Consider the following 20,233-nt stretch of genomic DNA (forward strand, 5'->3'; position numbering starts at 1 on the left):
CTTGAAGGAATCATGTTACGTGGGATAAACCAGAAAGAGAAGAATGAATATGGGATGATCCTACTCACAAACATAAGTTGAGAAATAAAAACAGAAAGGGAAACACAAAGCAGAACTTATACTAGGTTTGGTGTATTGCACCAAAGTAAAGGACTCGGGAGTAGGTTTTTTTTTCCCCCACGTCCTGATACTAGATAGTGGAGAAGGAGGACCTAGACTGGGGATAAGAGTATCCTGCAGAAAATTGATAAATTTTACACAAATACCAACAACTGTATTTACTTTAAACCATTAATTCTCCAATTAAAAAAAGAAAACAAACACCACCACCACCAAACACAGGTTCCAGACTTTGGTCCCCACCTGCAGGGGAGAAAGCTTCACGAGTGGTGGAGTGGTGGAGCAGTGAGGGCTGCAGTGTCTTTCTTTTTCTATCTCCATCTTCCCTCCCAATATCTCTGTCTTTATCCAAAAAACAAAAAATTAAGAACAGATGAAAAAAACATGAAACTAAATAAAAAATAACAGACAATAAAATATATCCATAATTATATTAGTATAGGTAGGGAAAAACAAAAATTTAGACATAATGCAAAGTTTAAAAAGTAAAAGTTGACAATTAAGGGGAAAACCATGTAAATACATGGCTATAACTAGATGATCTAAATCTCACAGTTAACTGATAGGGAAATAAAATGAAAAAACAAAAATAAATTCAAAAAAGATATGTAAATTTGACTAATAAATTAGCTTATGCCTAATTAGAACAGCATACTCAATAGCTATAAATTACAACACATTTTCAAGTGCAAATGGATAATTTACTAGCAGACTTTGCTGGCCTATAAATCTGATTTCAAGAAATTTCAAGCTGAAATCAAATAGTGTAGTTTTAAATAATGCAATCAAACTAGAAATTCATACAAAGTATAATTACATAACATAAAATACCTGTAAATTAAATAAGCCAAGAGCTTCATACTGCATGATAGTTCTGAGCTGCCATCCTGCCCAGTTCTTTTGTACCTGCACAACTTCACCACTCCCAGCATATCCCCCCCCCCCACACACACACATCAGACAGAGACAAAAAGGGTAATATAGAGGGAGAGAGGAGACACACTGTTTGTGAGATTGCCTCTGTGCAAAATCCTCCCATGTGGTTCTGGGGGCTCAAATCTAGTCCTTGTACATGGCAAAATGTGTGTTACATGGATGAGCTCATACATATAGCAATAAAAGAATGTTTTTTTCCTGTGTTTTGTTTTTTAATTGCTACCAGGGTTATTGCCAGCACTATAAATCCACTGCTCCTGGCAACCATTCTTTCCTTAAAAGAAAAATAAATTAGATAGGACAGAGAGAAATTGAGAGAGGGTGGGGAGATAAGAGAGAGGGAAAGGAAGACACCTGTAGACCTGCTTCACTGCTCATGAAGTGGACCCCCTGCAGATGGGGGGAGTAGGGGCTCGAACCGCTTGGTAATATGTGCACTTAATCAGCTGTGCCACTGCCGGGACCCAGCGACAAAACAATGTTTCACCATTCATGAAGTTTCTTTGGTATTCCCAGGTTGTGTCAGAGATCAAACTCAGGGGCTGACTCATAGTAAGTTATGTGCTCTTCCCACTGAACTATCTCCCAGGTTCTATATTTCTTTTCATTCATATTTTTATCTATGCACTCTCTTTTTTTTGATCAACTTTAACAGGTCTATTCATTTTATTAGCTTTTAAAAAAAATTTTATTACCTTTATTTATTGGATAGAGACAGCCAGAAATCAAGAGGGTAGGGGAGATACAGAGGGAGAGAGAAAGAGAGACACCTGCAGCCCTGCTTCACCACTTGCAAAGTTTTCCTTCTGCAGGTGGGGACCAGGGGCTTGAACCTGGGTCCTTGTAACATGTGCACTCAACCAGGTGCACCACCACCCGGTCCCTTATTAGCTTTTTCTAAGACCCAATTTTGTCTTTGTTGATCCTTCAGAATAGTCATTTTGTATACATATTTGACAATACACCTATAAGTCTAGGAGGGCAGTACCCTTCTGAAATTACTATCACAATGGCACAACAAATCATCTAATGACACTGAGTATCACTATCATTAAGTGGTGAGAGATTTTAAGTTTTAATTTGTCTGTTATTTCTTTTGTTTATTGTTTTTTCTAATTTAGATAAAGTGTTTCATTCAATGTTTTAAGTATCCCTTTTTTCCTAATAAATATTATTTTGCTTCTACCTAAAGTGTTATCTTTTTGAACCAGTTTTATGTTTTAGGTGGGACAAAAACTCTTTTTTCATTTACCTGAAAGCTTTGTTACCTACATTTTTGAAAGATAGTTTATCTTTGATAGTCATTTACTCTTAGTACACTTGTATTCTTGTCTTTTGTTTTCAATTCTGACTTGCAATAAGTCAGTCTAATTACAGATCTTCTGAAAGTAATTAAAAAAATTTTTTTACTGTTGTTAAGCTTTTTTTCTTAAATTATAGCATTGCTGAGCCTATCCATGAATAATATCCTTTTGCATCCAAGATGCCAGTATGTTTTGTCACACAGACAAACGTCACTATCAATAAGATAATAAAGTGGAAGCTTTAAACTGGATGGCAAAACATCCAAATGACACATCGATTATTTAGAAGAATGGTAATGAAGAAAAGTAGTCATTGTTGGTCATGTTTTTTTATTATTATTATTGTTCTCATTAAAGCATAGGATGTGCAAGGAGCTGGTTTCCATCCCCCAGTCCCCACCTGCAGGGGGAAAAGCTTTTTGAGTGGTGAAGCAGTACTGCAGATGTCTCTTTCTCCCTCCCCCTCTCAATTTCTCTCTGTCTCCATCCATCCATCATCCATCCTTTAAATAAACACACACACACACACACACACACACACACACACACACACACACGGATGAATTCAGGCAGCTGGGTAGAGAGCTTCCAGCTAATTCTGTAGTTTAATCTTTTAAGTCTATTAATGTAACACTCCTTTTTTTGCCTCCAGGGTTATTGCTGGGGCTCAGTGCTTGTACTACAAATCCACTGCTTCTGTGGCCATTTTTTCAATTTTTTAGATAGGACAGAGAGAAATTAAAAGGGGTAAGATACAGAGACAGAAAGATAGACACCTGCAGACCTGCTTCCCTGCTTGTGAAGCGGCATCCCCTACAGATGGGAAGCCTCGGGCTCAAACAAAGATTCTTACACTTTGTACTATGCGTTTAACCCAGTGCGCCACCACCTGGCCCCCTTGATGTAACATTTGTGTTTATACTTCTTCATTTCTGAATCTTCCCTTCTGGGGGAAGTCCAAAGTTACAAACAAGTTTTCAATTTTATTCTCTTTATCATAAGCAGAATAGTGAAATATTTAAAAGCCCCAATGCAGAGTCAAACTATTTGCCTTGAATCCTGCTCTACCTTATTAATTCCTGAGTATAACTTTTTCTTCCTTATACTGAATATAGAAAATTACTCTTGGGGAGGGTAATAACATAATGGCTATGGAAAAAAGACTCTCCTGCCTGAGGTTCCAAGATCCGGGTTTAATTTAATTAGATCTAGGAGTTGGTTATTGAAAAAGATTAACTAGGAATCTCTGATTAGTGTATGATACTAATAAGTATATAAAAAGATACATAATTACTAATTTATAGTATTTTTAGGATTTATTTGGAAGAATTACATGGGATGGATGATTCTATTTTCTGATAGTGAACAAAAATGTAGATTCTATGAATAGAAGATTTAAATTTGACAATTAAGAGTTATGAATTGCTCATGGCAGAGGGGTGGTTCAGCAGGCAGAGTACAGGACTTTCACACATGGGGCTCTAGTCTGATCCCCAGAACCACAAGTGCCAAAGGAGATCAGTGCTTTGGCATCTCACCCTCTATTTCATAAAATAAATCACTTAAAAAATTCACTAGATGGGAGGAGGGAGAAAGCACAGACTTTTGGTGGTGGGCATGGTATGAAATTATAACCCTTTATATTACTTATAAGATTATAATTTACATTTAGATTATTTTGATATCTTATTTGATCTTCTCATGTCCACCTTCCTCTCTTATTATCTTTTTTCCATAATAAAGCCAAAATAACAAATTCAATCATGTTAGTGATGATTCTCTAGATCACTCCAGTTAAGATGACTTAGTGAGACCAAAAATGTTAATGTATCTTACAAAGATTGGTATTTTGGTCCCTAACACCCACTCTATCTTCATCTTACAATATGCTCTCTGTTTTTTTTTCAATGTTCTAAGGCAAACTACATTTCTTTCATTTTCTTCAATGTGCCATGCTCTCTCTTGCCAGACACAGATCAGCTGGCCAAGTGTTTTGGAGTCAAATAATAAAGTAAGAAAAGGGCTAGGAAGATAGTTAAGGCACAGAGACTTACACAAAAGTTGTATTTTCGCAAAGACCAAGAAATTATGGGAAATAAGCAGATTTATGCAGACATTTGTGTGTAAAAAGAAAAGTCTTTAGATGCCTAGGGGCTTCCATAAAGAGAAAGGAGGAAGCCTTAACTGGAAGGTAGTGAGATGATTAGCAGAAGATAAGGTAAGAGATGAAACAGATAGCTAAATATGAATTTTATATGATGGTAAAAATTCTAGCTTTCCTTTGTTATGAAATGGGAAATCATTAGATGGTCTACAAGCAACAAAGACAAGTTCCCACTGAAATTTTAAAAAGCTTTCTCTAGTTTTTATGTGCTAAAAGGATGAAGGTGTTCAAGGGCAGAGGCAAGGAGAACTTTCTGAAGGCAAGTGAAACTAATGAAGAGACTGTAAGATAGGCCAAAATAATAGCAGTACAAGTGAACACAGGGCCAAAAAGAGGAACTGGAAGAGAACAAGACTTCTAAATAACAGAAAACAGACACCAAACTACAGATTCCAAAATATTTATAGAACATCAAGCAGGATAAATAGTATCGAAAATCTACATCTATGCATATATCCACACAGAAAATCAAACACAAAGAAAAAAATGTTGAAAGAAGTCAAAAGGAAAAACATCTAGTTTACAGAAAAGCAAGGATGAAAACTACATCAGATTTCTCCTCAGAAATTGTATAAGTATGGGGCTGGAAATAGCTCACCTGGTAGGGTGTGTGCCTTGTCATGCATGCAGCCTGGGTTCCAACCCCAGCACCACTGCAGAGGGCCACAACACCAGAAGTGTCAGTGCGGTAGTGTCAGTGCGGTAGCACCTTGCACTCCATTTCTGCCTCTAGTTCTGAAATGAAAAGAATGAGAAAGTCGGCCTGGAAGTGGTAAAATTGCGTGTGTGAAGTCTATGTGCTGCACATGCCCATAAATAGTAATAAATAAAAAGTTTTAATGTTAAAATAAGTCCTCCAGCAATAGGAATATAATTTAGGTAAAAAAAAAAACAAACCTGGACTTAACAATGAATATGTAATGGTTAAACAAAAATCTATTACTTTTCTTGCTAATAACTTATCTAACAGATAACAGCAATAAAATAGCAATAGAATGGGTGGGGCCAGGTAGGTGGCTCAGTGGCCACATGAGTGAGGCTTTGGATTTTATCTTTTGTACTGCATACGATAGGATGTTTCTCTGGTTCCTCTCATAAAAATATGCTACATATGGGAGTCGGGCGGTAGCAAAGCGGGTTGAGCGCATGTGGTGCAAAGTGCAAGGGCTGGCGTAAGGATCCCGGTTTGAGCCTCCGGGTCCCCACCTGCAGGAGGTCGCTTCACAAGTGGTGAAGCAGGTCTGCAGGTGTCTATCTTTCTCTCCCTCTCTCTGTCTTTCCCTCCTCTCTCCATTTCTGTCTCATCCAACAACAACAACAGCTATGACAACAATAACTACAACAAGCACAACAACAAGGGCAACAAAATGGGGGAAAAAGCCTTCAGGAGCAGTGGAGTAGTGTGCAGGAACTGAGCCCCAGCAATAACCTTGGAGGCAAAAAAAAAAAAAAGCTACATATAAATAAAGCAAAATAGGAGTACCAATAACATACTGGCTTATTAGTAAGTGAAATAACTATAGCAATGTTATAAGCGGTTGTTTGGAGAAACTGGAATAGTGCTATAAAGTATTTGTATTATCTGTTAAGTGGCATAGCGTCATATGTAAGTGGACCGGGGATAGTGCAACTATACAGTATATATTTCAAATCAAGATCGACCTGTTTAAAAAAAAGCACAACTGGTATGGTAAGAGAGGAAATAAGAATAAAAATCATAAAATCATAAAATTAGATTTTAGAAAGACAAAGAAAAAAGTTGAAAGAAGTGAAAAGGAAAAACCACCTTGCTTATAGAAAAGTAGAGGGCCAAGAATAGGAAAGCTACCAGGGGAGGGGATGGGATACAGAGGTCTGGTGGTGGGAACTGTGCGAAGTTGTACCCCTCTTATCCTATGGTTTTGTCAAGGTTTCCTTTTTATAAATAAAAAAATTTATAAAAAAAAGTAGAGGGCCACAGGAAAGAAAAAAGAACAAAGAAAGGTAATGGATAGAAAATAGTGATACGTACAGTAGATATTATTACAACTACTGAGTTGGTGGAAAAGTCATGATGCCCTTTTTCTCTAGAAAAGTACGTCATGACTCTTCTGGCAACCCAATATATAAAAGTCACTTTAAATATTCTAAATGTATCAAAGAAAGAATGGATGAGTGTGAGCTAAAAAGAAGACTCAATTACATGTTCTCTAGCAAAACCCATTTTGAAAATAGATAAGAGTAAAGTGATAGAAAAGATTTACTATGATAACATTAATCAAAACAAAGTTAGAGTGCCTACATTAATTTCAGACAAAGTAGACTTCAAAGAAAATATTCAGGATAAAGAAGGTCATTTACACATGATGAAGGAGTCCATTCATATACAATTATATTGTGTATATGCCTAATAACAGAGCATCAAAAATGCATATCAAAACCAGATAGAAAATAAAAATTCATTATTATAGTTGGAGTTTTTAATACCGTTTTACTAGTAACTGAAACATCTAGTAGGCAGAAAATCAGATCATAATTTTGCTGTAACACAAATGGGTCTAATTGATATCTACATAGTATTACAATCAATAGTAATAGAATACAAATAATTTTCAAGTGTTCATGGAATAACTGACATGATTGACCATAATCTCAATGATAAAATATTTAGTCTTTATAAATGGAAAGAAAATGAAATTGTATAAAATATGCTTTTTGATCACACTGGAATTAAATTAGAAGTCAGGGGTAGGCAGGATAGCTTACCTGAGAGGGTACCTGCTCTCCCCCACCCCCCAATTTTTCATTTGATAGGACAGAGAGAAACTGAGAGATGATAAGGACATGGGGGGAGGGGACCTGTTTCACTGCTTGTGAAGCTTTCCCCTTGCAGGTGGAGAGTGGGGGCTTGAACCTGGGTCCTTGCTCTTGGTAATATGTATGCTTAACGAGGTGCACCACCACCTAGCTCCCAATAGGGCACCTGTTTTACCCTGTACTTGACCCACATTGAAACAACTGATACGCCACATGGGAACATTATGACACTAGAGGAAGCTTCAGTGCTGTGGTCTGTCTCCCCCCCCCTTTCTTTCTCTCTCTCTCTCTGAAAAAGTTGTTCGGAAATGGTAAAGCCACAGTAATGACAAAAAATAAAAAAAAAAATGAATCCAGTAACTGAAAGAAATCAAGAAAAACCCCAACTATTTGAAAAGTAAATAGCATGCCTCTAATCAATTCATGATTCAAAGAAATCAAATAGGAATATAGTATTTCTAGCAGAATGAAAATGAAAATATATCAAAATGTAGAGTCCAGAAATAAACACTTACATAAGTGGTTAAGTTATTTTCAACAAGGATGTCAAGAATGACAAAATACTGTATGACCTCAGCTATATGTAGCATATAAGTAAATAAAATATACAGGAACAGATTAATTAAACCAGCCATAAACAAGCTCAGATTCTGACAGTAGAGCTGAGGGTGCCAATCAAGAAAGTGGCTGGAAGAGGGGAACAGGTCCAAAAGACTACAAAAAGGAATACTGTGGGGCCGGGTGATGGGGCATCTGGTTAAGTGCACACATCACAGGGACTGGGGTTCGAGTCCTCAGTCCCCACCTACAGGGGGAAAGCTTTGTGAGTGGTGAAGTAGTGCTGTGGGTGTCTCTGTCTCTCTCTCCATTTCTCTAGCCCCTTTCCCTCTTGATTTCTGGCTTTCTCTATCCAATAAATAAAGATAATTTTAAAAAAAAGTATTAAAAAAAAGGAATACTGACATTTTAGTGGTAGACACCAAAGTTAGAGGAACAGCTTGTATGACTGAAGTCCCAGAGGCCACATGTTCAGTCCCCCTGGTACTGCCATATGTGAGAACTAAGCAATTAATTACACATTATCTAGTTTTGGTCATTATTTTCTTTGTCACAATAAAATAAAGAAAACCACATACATTTTCAAAACTTCAAAGTAAAATAAAAATATAATTACCATATAAGCTAGTAGTTTCTTTAGTAAATCATATTTACAACAACATTATTCACAATAGACCAAAAGTGGAACTCAAGTATCTATGACCAGATAAAAGAAGTAGTGTTTAGTATGTATATACAATGAAATATTATTTAGCCTAAAAAGGGGGGATTTTGACACATATTATATTACATGAATACATCTGGAATATATTAAGCTAAGTGAAATAAACCAGTCCTCAAAATACAAAAAGTGTACCATCACTCTTCTATGAGGGTTGGGAGAAGGTAGGAAGGGTAGTTAAGTGTTGAATGAGTAGTTTCAGTTTGTGAAGACAAAAAAAAAAAAAAAAATCTGGGGCTAGAAAAATGGCTCATCAGGATAGTATGCCTGCTTTATCATGTGCATGACCCAGGTTCCAGTCTGATCCCCATCATGTTGGAGTAAGCTTTGGTGGTATTGGTTTTCTTTCTCCTTTCCCTCAACCTCCCATCCCTCAGTCAGTTGGGAGCAGTGACACCTGGTGATAACAAAGAAAAACAAATCTGGAGAAGAGAGAGTAACAGTTTCACAGAAGTGTGAATGAATGTACTTAATGTCACTGAACTATACACTTAAAAAAGGTTATAATGGTAAATTTTGTTATGTGCATTTTATCACATTAAGAATACAATTCACCATATTAATAACTAAAACACACACAAGTAGAGTCAACAACGTAGCAGTTAATGAAGAAGAGGAAAACCACATGTGTAGTTTCTTGGAACAAAGAGAAGAAAATACTGCAAAGGGGAAGCAATGGGACTATTAAATACTACTGGCAAATAAGTTAAGCTGAGGATTGAGAACTGACCCCTGGAGGGCCTCATCAAGTTCAAGAAAGAATGGAAGTGCAAAATTGAAAACAGTATTATGGAAAAATTAGTTTTGAGGAGTTAAAAACAGAGAAATTGAGTAGCCACTACAAGTGAAAGAAAATGTAAGTTAAAAAGGGATTTAATTTAATTTTTTTTTTTTGCAATAGAAGTTGAGTACAGCAAATATTTAAGAGCTTCTCACTCACTAAGCATCCAGAACGAACTATTCTCATGACTGAATTTACTGCCTGACTGACATGAGGTCACAGTGTTGCTATTTTGAATCCTTTCCCACACAACATTATCTTATACTTTTGTTTTTCGTGTGTGTGTGTGTGTGTGTGTGTGTGTGTCACTCAGTTCTTGTACATTATTGCACTCCTCCCTAACCAACTTTTTTTTTAAAAAAAATTTTATTATAACAAGAGAGACAGAGAAACAGAGAGAGACAGACTAGAGAGCACTGTTCAGCTCTGGCTTACAGTGGGGCTGGAGATTGAACCTGAGACCTAGGAGCCTCAGTCATCTTTTGTGTAACCATTATGCTGTTTCCCCAGCCCTCACCAACTATTTTTAAACATTCTGTTAATTTCATATCTATCTCTCTATCTAAATCTACCTACATATAGATAGAGATATAGGTATATCGAGTGGGCGGGGGAGAGTGAGTGAATGAGAGAGGGAGAGAGAGCTATGAAGCACTGCTCAGCTCTGACTAATGATGGTGCTCAAGATTGAAACATCTTTTGCATAACCACTGTGCTACCTCCCCAGCCCTTAAATTAATTTCTATTAGTAATTTTATTAATTATGTTAAATTTATGTTTTTCCCCTGTCATTTTCCCTTTCATCAGTCATAATTTGTCTTATAAATGCTAAAGGCAGGGTATTTGGTAGATTCAGACATTTCTGTCATAATAAAGTCTCTTGTGCTACTAATATCTGATTTACTGTCTAGTCTCTAAATAAAAGTTTAGAAACTTTAAAATGTATATCCAATAAACAAGTATAAAATTATAATCTAGTAAAAGCAACTAGAAAAGCAGGACTTTGATTCAGAACACTTACATTTTAGCACTGGCACTACCATTTATAAAGTGGAAGACTTGGACTTCCTATTTCACTTAGTCCTCCTGAACTGTAAACAACCTGAAAAGCACTAATTGAGGGCTTACTACATATCAAGACTGAGTCTAAGAATTTTATGTCTGCCAATTTATTTAAATACAAATCTACAATATATCACCAGTTTACATCAGAGAATATATAATTTAAGTAACTCATCAAAATTCACATGACACAGAATTTGAACTTAGGTTTCCTGACTTTTATGTCACCAATTCTGGTTCTTATCACCTCTTATTATATGGCTTCTTTCACTTTTAATACAGATTAAGATGTAACACCATATATCTCACAGGTATGGTAAAAGAATTAAGTTAGACATGAAAATACACATGAAGGAACTTTATAAATTGTAAAATGGTACCAGGAATAGTGTTAAATTTTCTGCTCTGAATAACAACAATAAAACAGATAAGCAGACCAAAAAAAGTAATAAAATTCCTTAAGGCACATACAGACAAATAAAATTCTTCTGGCTACTAGTTAAAAGTACCATGACACATTCCTCTTAGGCTCTTGATTTCTGGCTGGAATTAAAAACTTCTGTCTTAACGGAGTCGGGCAGTGGTGCAGCGACTTAAGTGCACTTGGCGCAAAGCACAATGACGGGCATAATGATCCCGGTTTGAGCCCCAGGCTCCTCACCTGTAGGGAAGTTGCTTCACAAGCGGTGAAGCAGGTCTACAGGTGTCTGTCTTTCTCTCCCCCTCTCTGTCTTCCCCTCCTCTCTCCATTTCTTTCTGTCCTATCCAATAACAATAACATCAATAACCACAACAATGTTAAACAACAAGGGCAACAAAAGGGAAAATAAATAAAAATAAATAAATAAAAAACCTTCTGCCTTGGGAGTCGGTGGTAGCACAGCTGGTTAAGCGCACATGGTGCAAAGCACAAGGACCGGTGTAAGAATCCCCATTCGAGCCCCTGGCTCCCCACCTGCAGGGGGGTTGTTTCACAGGCGGTGAAGCAGGTCTGCTGGTGTCTTTCTCTTCCCCCTCCTCTCTCCATTTCTTTCTGTCCTATCCAAGAACGCCGACATAAAAAACAAGGGCAACAAAAGGGAATAAAACAAAACAAAACTTCTGCCTTAGACTATAGTAATGTATAATCTATTAAATGAAAAAAATAACACAAAGCATGATACTTGGCAGGCCATATCAGTTAAATATGCTGTTTGAAGTCTCAAGAAAACAAGACTTTTGGCTTTTGCCCTCTTATGTCTTCCTCTTCTGTCAAAATCATTTTTTGTTTATTAACCCTACCCCTCTCCTAAGTTTTGTAATGCTCTAGTCACTTCTTTTTCTATCCAGAGCCTCTATGTCTTCGGGTATGCATTTTAAAGTCCCAACTTCAAAGTTATTATCTATAACTTATGTCTATACTCCTCTCTTCACTTGAATACTCTTTACTTTATTACTACTCAGTCTTACATTTTTCTTTCTTTTTTTGGAGATGTAATTCATGTACTGTTAAATTACATGTCAAATTGAACAATTCAGATGGTTATAAAACCATCACTATAATCTAATTCCAGAATATTTTCACCATCCTAAAAAGAACCCTATATCCATTAGCAACCATATCCCATGTTTCTTTTTCCCCAGCTTCTGGCAACCACAGATGTATTTTCTGTCTTTACGGTTTCTTTTATGGCTGGATAATATTCCATTGCATGACTATACTAAATTTGTTGATGGACACTTGAGTTGTTTCTACTTCTTGGCTATCATGAGCAATACAATTATGAATGTAGAGTATAAGTTTTTTTAAAAAATATTTTATTTATTAATGAGAAAGATAGGAGAGAGAAAGAATTGGGCAGTAACACAGCTGGTTAAGCACACGTGGTGCGAAGACGGTCTAGGTTTGAGCCCTAGCTCCTCACTTACAGGGGAGTCGCTTCACAGGTGGTGAAGCAGGTTTGCAGGTGTCTTTCTCTCCCCCTATGTCTTACCCTCCCCTCTCAATTTCTCTCTGCCCTATCAAATAAAATAGAGGTGACAAAAAAAAGCTCCCAGGAGAAGTGGATTCGAGCCCCAGTGGCAATTAAAAAAAAAAAGTGAAGTTAAGAAAAGTTCCTTAATGTTTTGGTGGCATTGTTTTGCTATACATACATGAGACAAAGAGACAATAACAAAAACATACAAAGAACTCACCGAACTCAGCAACAAAATAAAATTAACCTTGTTAAAAAATTAGGAGAGAATATTAATGGAATATTCACCAAAAGAGAGATCCAAAGGGTCAACAGACATGAAAATATGCTCAAACTCACCAGAGAAATACTAGAGGAATGCGAAGAAAATGATTATACCTGTGAAAATATCAAACACCAGAATAGATGGAAACATCAAGAGTTGACGAGGCTGTGGGGGAAAAAAGTCTTGTACATTACTGGTGGGAATACAATTTGGTCCAACCCTTGTGGAAAACAGTTTGAACAATTCTCAGAACCTATGACTCAGTAATTCCTCTCTTGGGGATATAATATAGCCAAAGGAAGCAAGTACACCTATCTGAAGAGATCTATGCACACCACTATTCATAGCAGTGCAACTTGTAATAGCAAAAACTTGGAAGCAATCCAGATACTCAACAACAGATGAGTGGTTAAGAATGTTGTGAGATATATGTATCATGGAATACTACTCAAACATAAAAAATGATAATGTCATTGCCTTGCTTTTGCCTAATATTGGATGGAATCTGAAGGAACCATATTAAGTGAGATAAGCCAAAAAGGTGGGACTTAAGAAAGAAGGACCAGGCATTGGCATATTGCACCAAAGTAAAAGACTCGGGGGGTTGGGGGGGGGGGAATACAGGCCCAAGAAGGATGACAGAGGACCTAAAGGGGACTGTAGTGTTATATGGAAAACTGAGAAATGTTATGCATATACAAACTACTGTATTTACTGTCGAATGTAAAACATTAATTCCCCAATAAAGAAATTTAAAAAAAAGAAAAAAGAAACAAGGACCAGGGAAACCCTAAAGTAAAACATGGACTGGGTGTGGTGTATTGAACCAAAATGAAGGATTCTAGGGAAAGAGAAGAGGAAGAGGGATGGAGAGGGCATTGTAGTCCTGGTGCATGATGGAGTAGAAGGACCTAAGTTGGGGCTGAGAGTGTTTTGCAGACACCTATCACGAGGTGAGAAACTGTACCCATGTGTCAACAACTATCTGTAGTCTATTAAACCCCCAATAATGGGGACGGGTACCTTACCAAAGGTCACAGTAAGTTGCACAAATGGGACTGTAAGTTAGGCAGCATAATTCTAGTGCCAACATTCTTAACCTAAACTCTACATAGTAAAGAGTGAGAGGTGGGGGGGGGGAAGAGGGAGAGAAAGAGAATATATGTGTGGATTATCACCAGGATTATCACTGGGGCTGGTGCTTGCATGACAAATCCACAGCTCTCAGTAGTCATTTTTCTTTTTTATTTGTTATTTGAAAGGACAGATAGAAATTTAAGAGTGCAAAGGGAGATAGGAAGGGAGAGGGAAAGAGAGACAACTACAGACCTGTTTCACTGCCCATGAAGCTTCTCCCATGTGGATGGGGAGCAGGGGCTCAAACCCAGATCCTCAGGTATGGGTATGGCAGTCTGTGCACTCTACCACTCTGGAGGGTGTGTCACTGCCCTGCCCCCCCCCCCCAACTGTGTTTATCAGACACTATAGGTAACTATAGTGAAAACAAAGCTGAAACAAAATGGAAAAAAAGGTAAGATTTCAAGTGTGTGTTTCATTTCATTTTCTTTCTATATCCAGCTGCTGGGAAGCTAACAAGAAAAAAAAAGTGCATATCAAAATAGAGTGATATATGATGGGTTGAGATAACAAATACATGTACTCATTCTAATGCTGATATATCCGCCACACACACCAAGGGTATCACTGGGGATATATACCCACACTACAAATCCACTGCTCCCAGAGGTCACTTTTTTTCCCTTTGTATTTTATTGGATAAAGACAGAAAAAAACTGAGAGAGGAGGGGAGATAGAGAGGGAGAGAGAAAGAAAAGACACTGCTCATGAAGCATCCTCACTGTAAGTGGGTTGTAGGGGCTTAAACTTGGGTCCTTCTGCATGATAATGTGTGCACTTAACTGAGTGCAACACCGCGAGACCCCTTTAAATTTTCTTTATTTACTTTAAGTAGAGACATATAAAAATTGAGAGCGGAGAAGAAGTGAGGCAAAGAGAGATACCTATGGTACTATTTTACTATTCATGAAATCTCCTCTTTGTAGGTGGGGACAGGGAACTTGTGTCCAGGTTCTTGTGCACTGTAATGTGTTCATTCAACCAGGCATGTAACTACTTACCTGGTCCTTTGCTATCTAGTTTTTCAAGTTCAAAATTAAGCTTAGATTTAGCAAAGTCCAGTCCAGTCCATGTTTCACTTTGTGTTCTCACTCCAAGAGGATGCAAAGGAGATAACATCATCATTTTTAATAACTGAGAACTATTTCACTGTGTAAATATGCCACAATTTTTTTTTAATCCAGAGTTCATGACTTTTATGTGACACCCTGGGTGTGAGCACCAGTACAGGACGAACTCCAGAGATGACAGAACAATGGTAAGGTGTCTCTCATTTCTGTTAACACATCTCGCCCCTTCAAAAAAAATAATAAATGAAAATATGGGGCTGGGGAAGTTACTTAGTATCACAAATATGTAAAGCACTGGATTCATTAAAAAAATTAAAGCATAAATGAAGGGATATGAAGACAACTTTCTAAGTCAAAAATATTTTCATGACACATGTGGTATGATTTTCAAGCAACAACACATACACAAATCATCACAATTAAATAGAAGTATCAAAGTTAAGCAGTGACTATAACATACCTGAAGATAAAATAATTACAGTGAGATTTCTATACAGAATTAGTTCTAGGTACCAACTATACCAGAAAATTTCAGGGAAAAGAAACTTCAATGAAGTGCCTGTTATCTATAGTATGAAGACATCTGATTGAACGCATATGTTACAATGCTCAACGACCTAGGTTCAAGCCCCAACTCTCCACTTGCAGGGGGAAAGTTCTGCGAGTGTTGAAGCAGGGCTACAGGTGTCTCTCTGTCTCTCTCCTTATCACCCCATTCCTTCTAAATTTCTGGCTATCTCTATACAATAATAAATAAAGATAATTAAAATTTAAAAAGTGAGATAAGACAGAAAGAGATGGATATGGGATGATCCCATTCTTGGACAGAAGTTGAAAAATAAGAACAGAAGGGAAAATACAAAGCAGAACTCAGACAGGATTTGGTGTATTGCACCAAAGGACACGACTCTATGGTAGGGTGTGAGGAATGTTTAGGTCCTGGAACATGATGGTGGAGGATGACCTACATGGGGGGGTCAGAGTGTTACACAGAAAACTGAGAAATGTTACACTGTACCAACTAGTGTATTTTATTGTCAACTATAAACCATTAGTCTCCCCATTAAAGAAAAAAAAAACTATATTGTGGTTAATGTATGTGTTAACCTTGGTAGGGTATAACACTCAGATATTCAAACAACACTAATCTAGGTAGTGCTATGAAGGTATTTTACAAGTGTGGCTAATTAATAGCTATAATCAGTTGACTTTAAAGGAGATTATCAGTAATGCAGGGAAGTCACAGCTAATCACCTAAAAATTCTTAATGAATGGCAAAACTATGATTTCATATAAGAAATTGTACAAAGGAGTCTGCCAAGGAGTTTCCAGTTAGAATGTCCTATATATTTTGAATTTGTTAGTCCCCATAATCTCAGAAGCTAATTCCTTGAAATCACTGTCATGATAAAATATACATCAACAGTTCTGTGTAAGTACATCCTACTGTTTCTCTGGAGAACTCTACTACAACACCTACATACCTTCTCGTTCTGAGAACAAGATAAAGTCTTTCTCTGTTGCTTGCAACCAAACAGCCCTAAGTAAAGTTATTTATGTCACTGTTAATTAAAAAACAAATGGGAGCAGAAATTGTAAATTTGACAGCAAAATTAAAACAAAAAATTCTCCACAGTAGAGAGTAAGTAAAGTGCAAACTGAGAGAAAGTTTATGAAACAGTTGTCAGACTGTACATATTCTTTGACTTGTGGAACCAGCAAACTATTAATTTGTCAAATCTGGTCCACTGGCTATTTTTGTATGGAATGGAATCAAAAAAGTTTTTTTTAAACTAGTGAGAGAACTAAAGTATCGCTCTGATATATATAATATCAAAAATTTAAATCATTGGGATTAGGCATTGGCATACCTGGTAGAGCATACATGTTACAATGCACAAGAACTCAAGTTCAAGCCCCCAGTCCACACCTGCAAAGGAACAATTTCATGAGTGATGAAGCAGTATTGCAGGTCGGTCTCTATCTCTCCCTCTCTCTCCACATATATACACAGGTATATCCCCATTTTCCTCTATTTCTCTCTCTCTCTCTCTCTCTCTATATATATATATATATACTTATATATATCCAATAAATAAAATAAATAGTTTTAAATAATTGAACTCAGACAACCATAAAATATGATATATATACATATATATACATATATATATATATATATGTATATATATGCACAATGTGATTGCTAGTTGCTACCCCACCTCCCGGGACACAATAATTCTGTTATTACTGACTGAATCTAAGAAAAATGTAATTTGGTTTTGAAAGTTTCACATGAAATTTCTGAAAATAAATAAATCTTTAATTACTCTGAACCTCGGGAAATGAAAATACTGTTATTGGACTAACAAGAAAGTTTGCTATAAGTGTGCCTGTTTTGTCATGCACACAACTCAGGCTGGAGTGACCTGTAAATTGCATGGTTTTATAGTTTCCGGTCTGACATCCAGGTCTTTGATCCATTTGGAGTTGATTTTTGTTTCTGGTGAGATAAGGTGGTTCAATTTCATTCTTCTGCATGTTATAACCCAGTTTTCCCAGCACCATTTATTGAAGAGAGCCTCCTTCTTCCATTTAATACTTTGGGCCCCCTTATCAAAGATTAGATGTCCATAGGTGTGGGGGTTTAGATCTGGGCTTTCAATTCTGTCCCACTGGTTTGTGTGCCTATTTTTGTTCCAGTACCAGGCTGTTTTGATGATGATGGCATTATAATATAGTTTGAGATCTGGGAGTGTGATGCCTCCGCTTCTGTTTCTTTTCCTCAAGATGGTTTTGGCAATTCTAGGTGTTTTCTGGTTCCAGATAAATGAATATAGTTTTTGTTCTATTTTCTTAAAGAAGCTTGGTGGAACTTTGATGGGTATAGCATTAAATTTGTATATGGCTCTGGGGAGAATATTCATTTTGATGATATTTATTCTTCCAATCCATGAGCATGGGGATGCTGGGAAATTATGCCAATGCAGTCACATCTGCCATGTTGTCTCCTCAGGCTACTGCTAGTTCCCGCGAGAGTTGGGACATTCTCGGAGTGCCTGTTCTGCCATCTTATGCCCTCAGGGCATTGTCTATATCCCCGCGATATCTGGAGTGCTTTGGTTACTCCTCCCCCCTCCCATTCTCACAAGAGTTATCATCCTATCCTGGAGTGCTATGGTTACTCCTCCCCCTTCCTATTCTCACAAAAGCTACTCCTATAAAAGCCTTTCTTCTTCTGTACCTCACTCTCTTGCCAGCGCTTCACTCCAGTGTTCAGACGCAGTAAAGGTTACTGCGTGAGGCAGCCATTTTCGCTACCTCCACGTGGCCCAACCTGCTTCTCTAGCACCCAACTCTGAGGTGCCAGTGCAGATAAAGATTTATGTTTCCTCTTTGTTCTGGACCCCCTCTCTTCTCTGTGGCCCGCGCACAACAACATCTGGCTCAACAACATGGGATGTCTTTCCATTTCTTGGTATCAGTTTCTATTTCCTTGAAGAGTGACTCATAGTTTTCAGTATACAAGTCTTTCACTTCTTTGGTCAGCTTTACTCCTAGGTATTTTATTGATTTTGTTGCAACAGTGAATGGGAGTGATTTCTGGATGTCTTCTTCTTCAGTTTTAGTGTTTGCATAAAGAAATGCCACTGATTTTTGTACACTGATTTTGTAGCCTGACACCTTGCTATATTGCCTAATAACTTCCAGTAGTTTTCTACTGGATTCTTTAGGTTCTTCTATGTATACTATCATGTCATCTGCAAATAGTGAGAATTTGACTTCTTCCCTTCCAATCTGTATTCCTTTGATTTCTTTCTCTTGCCAGATTGCTACGGCAAAAACTTCCAATACTATGTTGAAGAGTAATGGTGATAGTGGGCAGCCCTGTCTAGTCCCTGATCGGAGGAGAAATGTTTTCAACTTCTGTCCATTGAGTATGATGTTGGCTGTTGGTTTGCTATATATGGATTCCACTATCTTGAGGAATTTCCCATCTATTCCCATTTTTTGTAGAGTTTTGAGCATGAATGGGTGTTGGATTTTGTCAAAGGCTTTCTCTGCATCTATGAGACAATCATGTGGTTTTTGGCTTTGCTTTTATTGATGTGGTGAATGACATTGATAGACTTACGTATGTTGAACCAGCCTTGCATTCCTGGGATGAATCCCACTTGGTCATGATGAACAATCTTTTTGATATGCTGCTGTATCCGGTTGGCCAAGATCTGGTTTAATATTTTGGCATCTATGTTCATCAGAGATATTGGTCTGTAGTTTTCCTTTTTTGTTGTGTCTCTATCTGCTTTTGGTATCAGAGTGATGTTGGCTTCATAGAAGGTGGAAGGGAGTGTCCCTGTTTCTTCGGTCTTATGGAAAAGCTTTAGGAGTATGGGTATTAACTGTTTCCTGAAGGTTTTACAGAATTCGTTTGTGAAGCCATCTGGTCCAGGACTTTTGTTGTTGGGAAGATTCTCAATAGTATTAAATGGAAGAAGAAGGCTCTCTTCAATAAATGGTGCTGGGAAAACTGGGTTGAAACATGCAGAAGAATGAAACTGAACCTTTATCTCACCAGAAACAAAAATCTACTACAAATGGATTAAAGACCTGGATGCTAGACCAGAAACAATCAAATACTTAGAGGAAAACATTGGTGAAACACTTCCCTACCTAAACCTCAAGGACATCTTTGATGAAACAAACCCGACTGCAAGGAAGACTAAAGCAGAAACAAACAAATGGGACTACATCAAATTGAAAAGCTTCTGCACAGCCAAAGTAACTATCACACAAAGAGACCCCTCACAGAATGGGAGAAGATCTTCACATGCCAAACATCAGACAAGAGACTAATCACCAAAATATACAGAGAACTCAGCAAACTTAGCACCAAAAAAGCAAGTGACCCCATCCAAAAATGGGCAGAGGATATGAACAAGACATTCACTTCAGAGGAGATATGAAAAACTGTTCCAGGTCGCTGATTGTCAGAGAGATGCAAATAAAGACAAAAAAATTTGCATGGTTTTTATATTATTAAATGACTGTATTTAAAATCAAAAGAAAAAATACTTTGTGACATGTGAAAATTACATGCAACTCTGGTTTTAATGGTTTAAAAATAGTGTACACAGATATGGGTGATTTTGCCCTATTATAGCAGAACTGAGTATCACAACAGAGCATGGTCCTAGAAACTAAAATATTTATCATCTGGAACTCTGCAAAATAAATAAATAAATAAATAAATAATGAAATGCTTCTCTTTTGCTCTAGTTTATCAAAAACAGCATTAGCTGGTGGCCTCAGAGGTGATGTACTGGTTACCTCTGGATTTACAAACTGAGTTGAACTCCTGGC

The 20,233-nt window shown here is 37.3% G+C and overlaps 1 protein-coding gene across 2 annotated transcripts in view; it reads right to left on the reverse strand.

Moving 5' to 3' along the window:
• Positions 1–20,233, reverse strand: part of RAP1A (RAP1A, member of RAS oncogene family) — an 88,143-nt gene that overhangs the window by 38,078 nt on the left and 29,832 nt on the right. Inside the window, exon 1 of one of the 2 annotated variants that reach the window (XM_016189938.2) lies at positions 5,123–5,259. The exons of the other annotated variant lie outside the window; for it this stretch is intronic. The gene's annotated coding sequence lies outside the window, so the exon portion shown is untranslated. Of the gene's footprint in view, positions 1–5,122; positions 5,260–20,233 lie in introns of those variants that run through there. 2 annotated transcript variants of the gene reach the window in all.

This window comes from Erinaceus europaeus, chromosome 11, assembly GCF_950295315.1.
Source record: "Erinaceus europaeus chromosome 11, mEriEur2.1, whole genome shotgun sequence".
NCBI lineage: Eukaryota > Metazoa > Chordata > Mammalia > Eulipotyphla > Erinaceidae > Erinaceus > Erinaceus europaeus.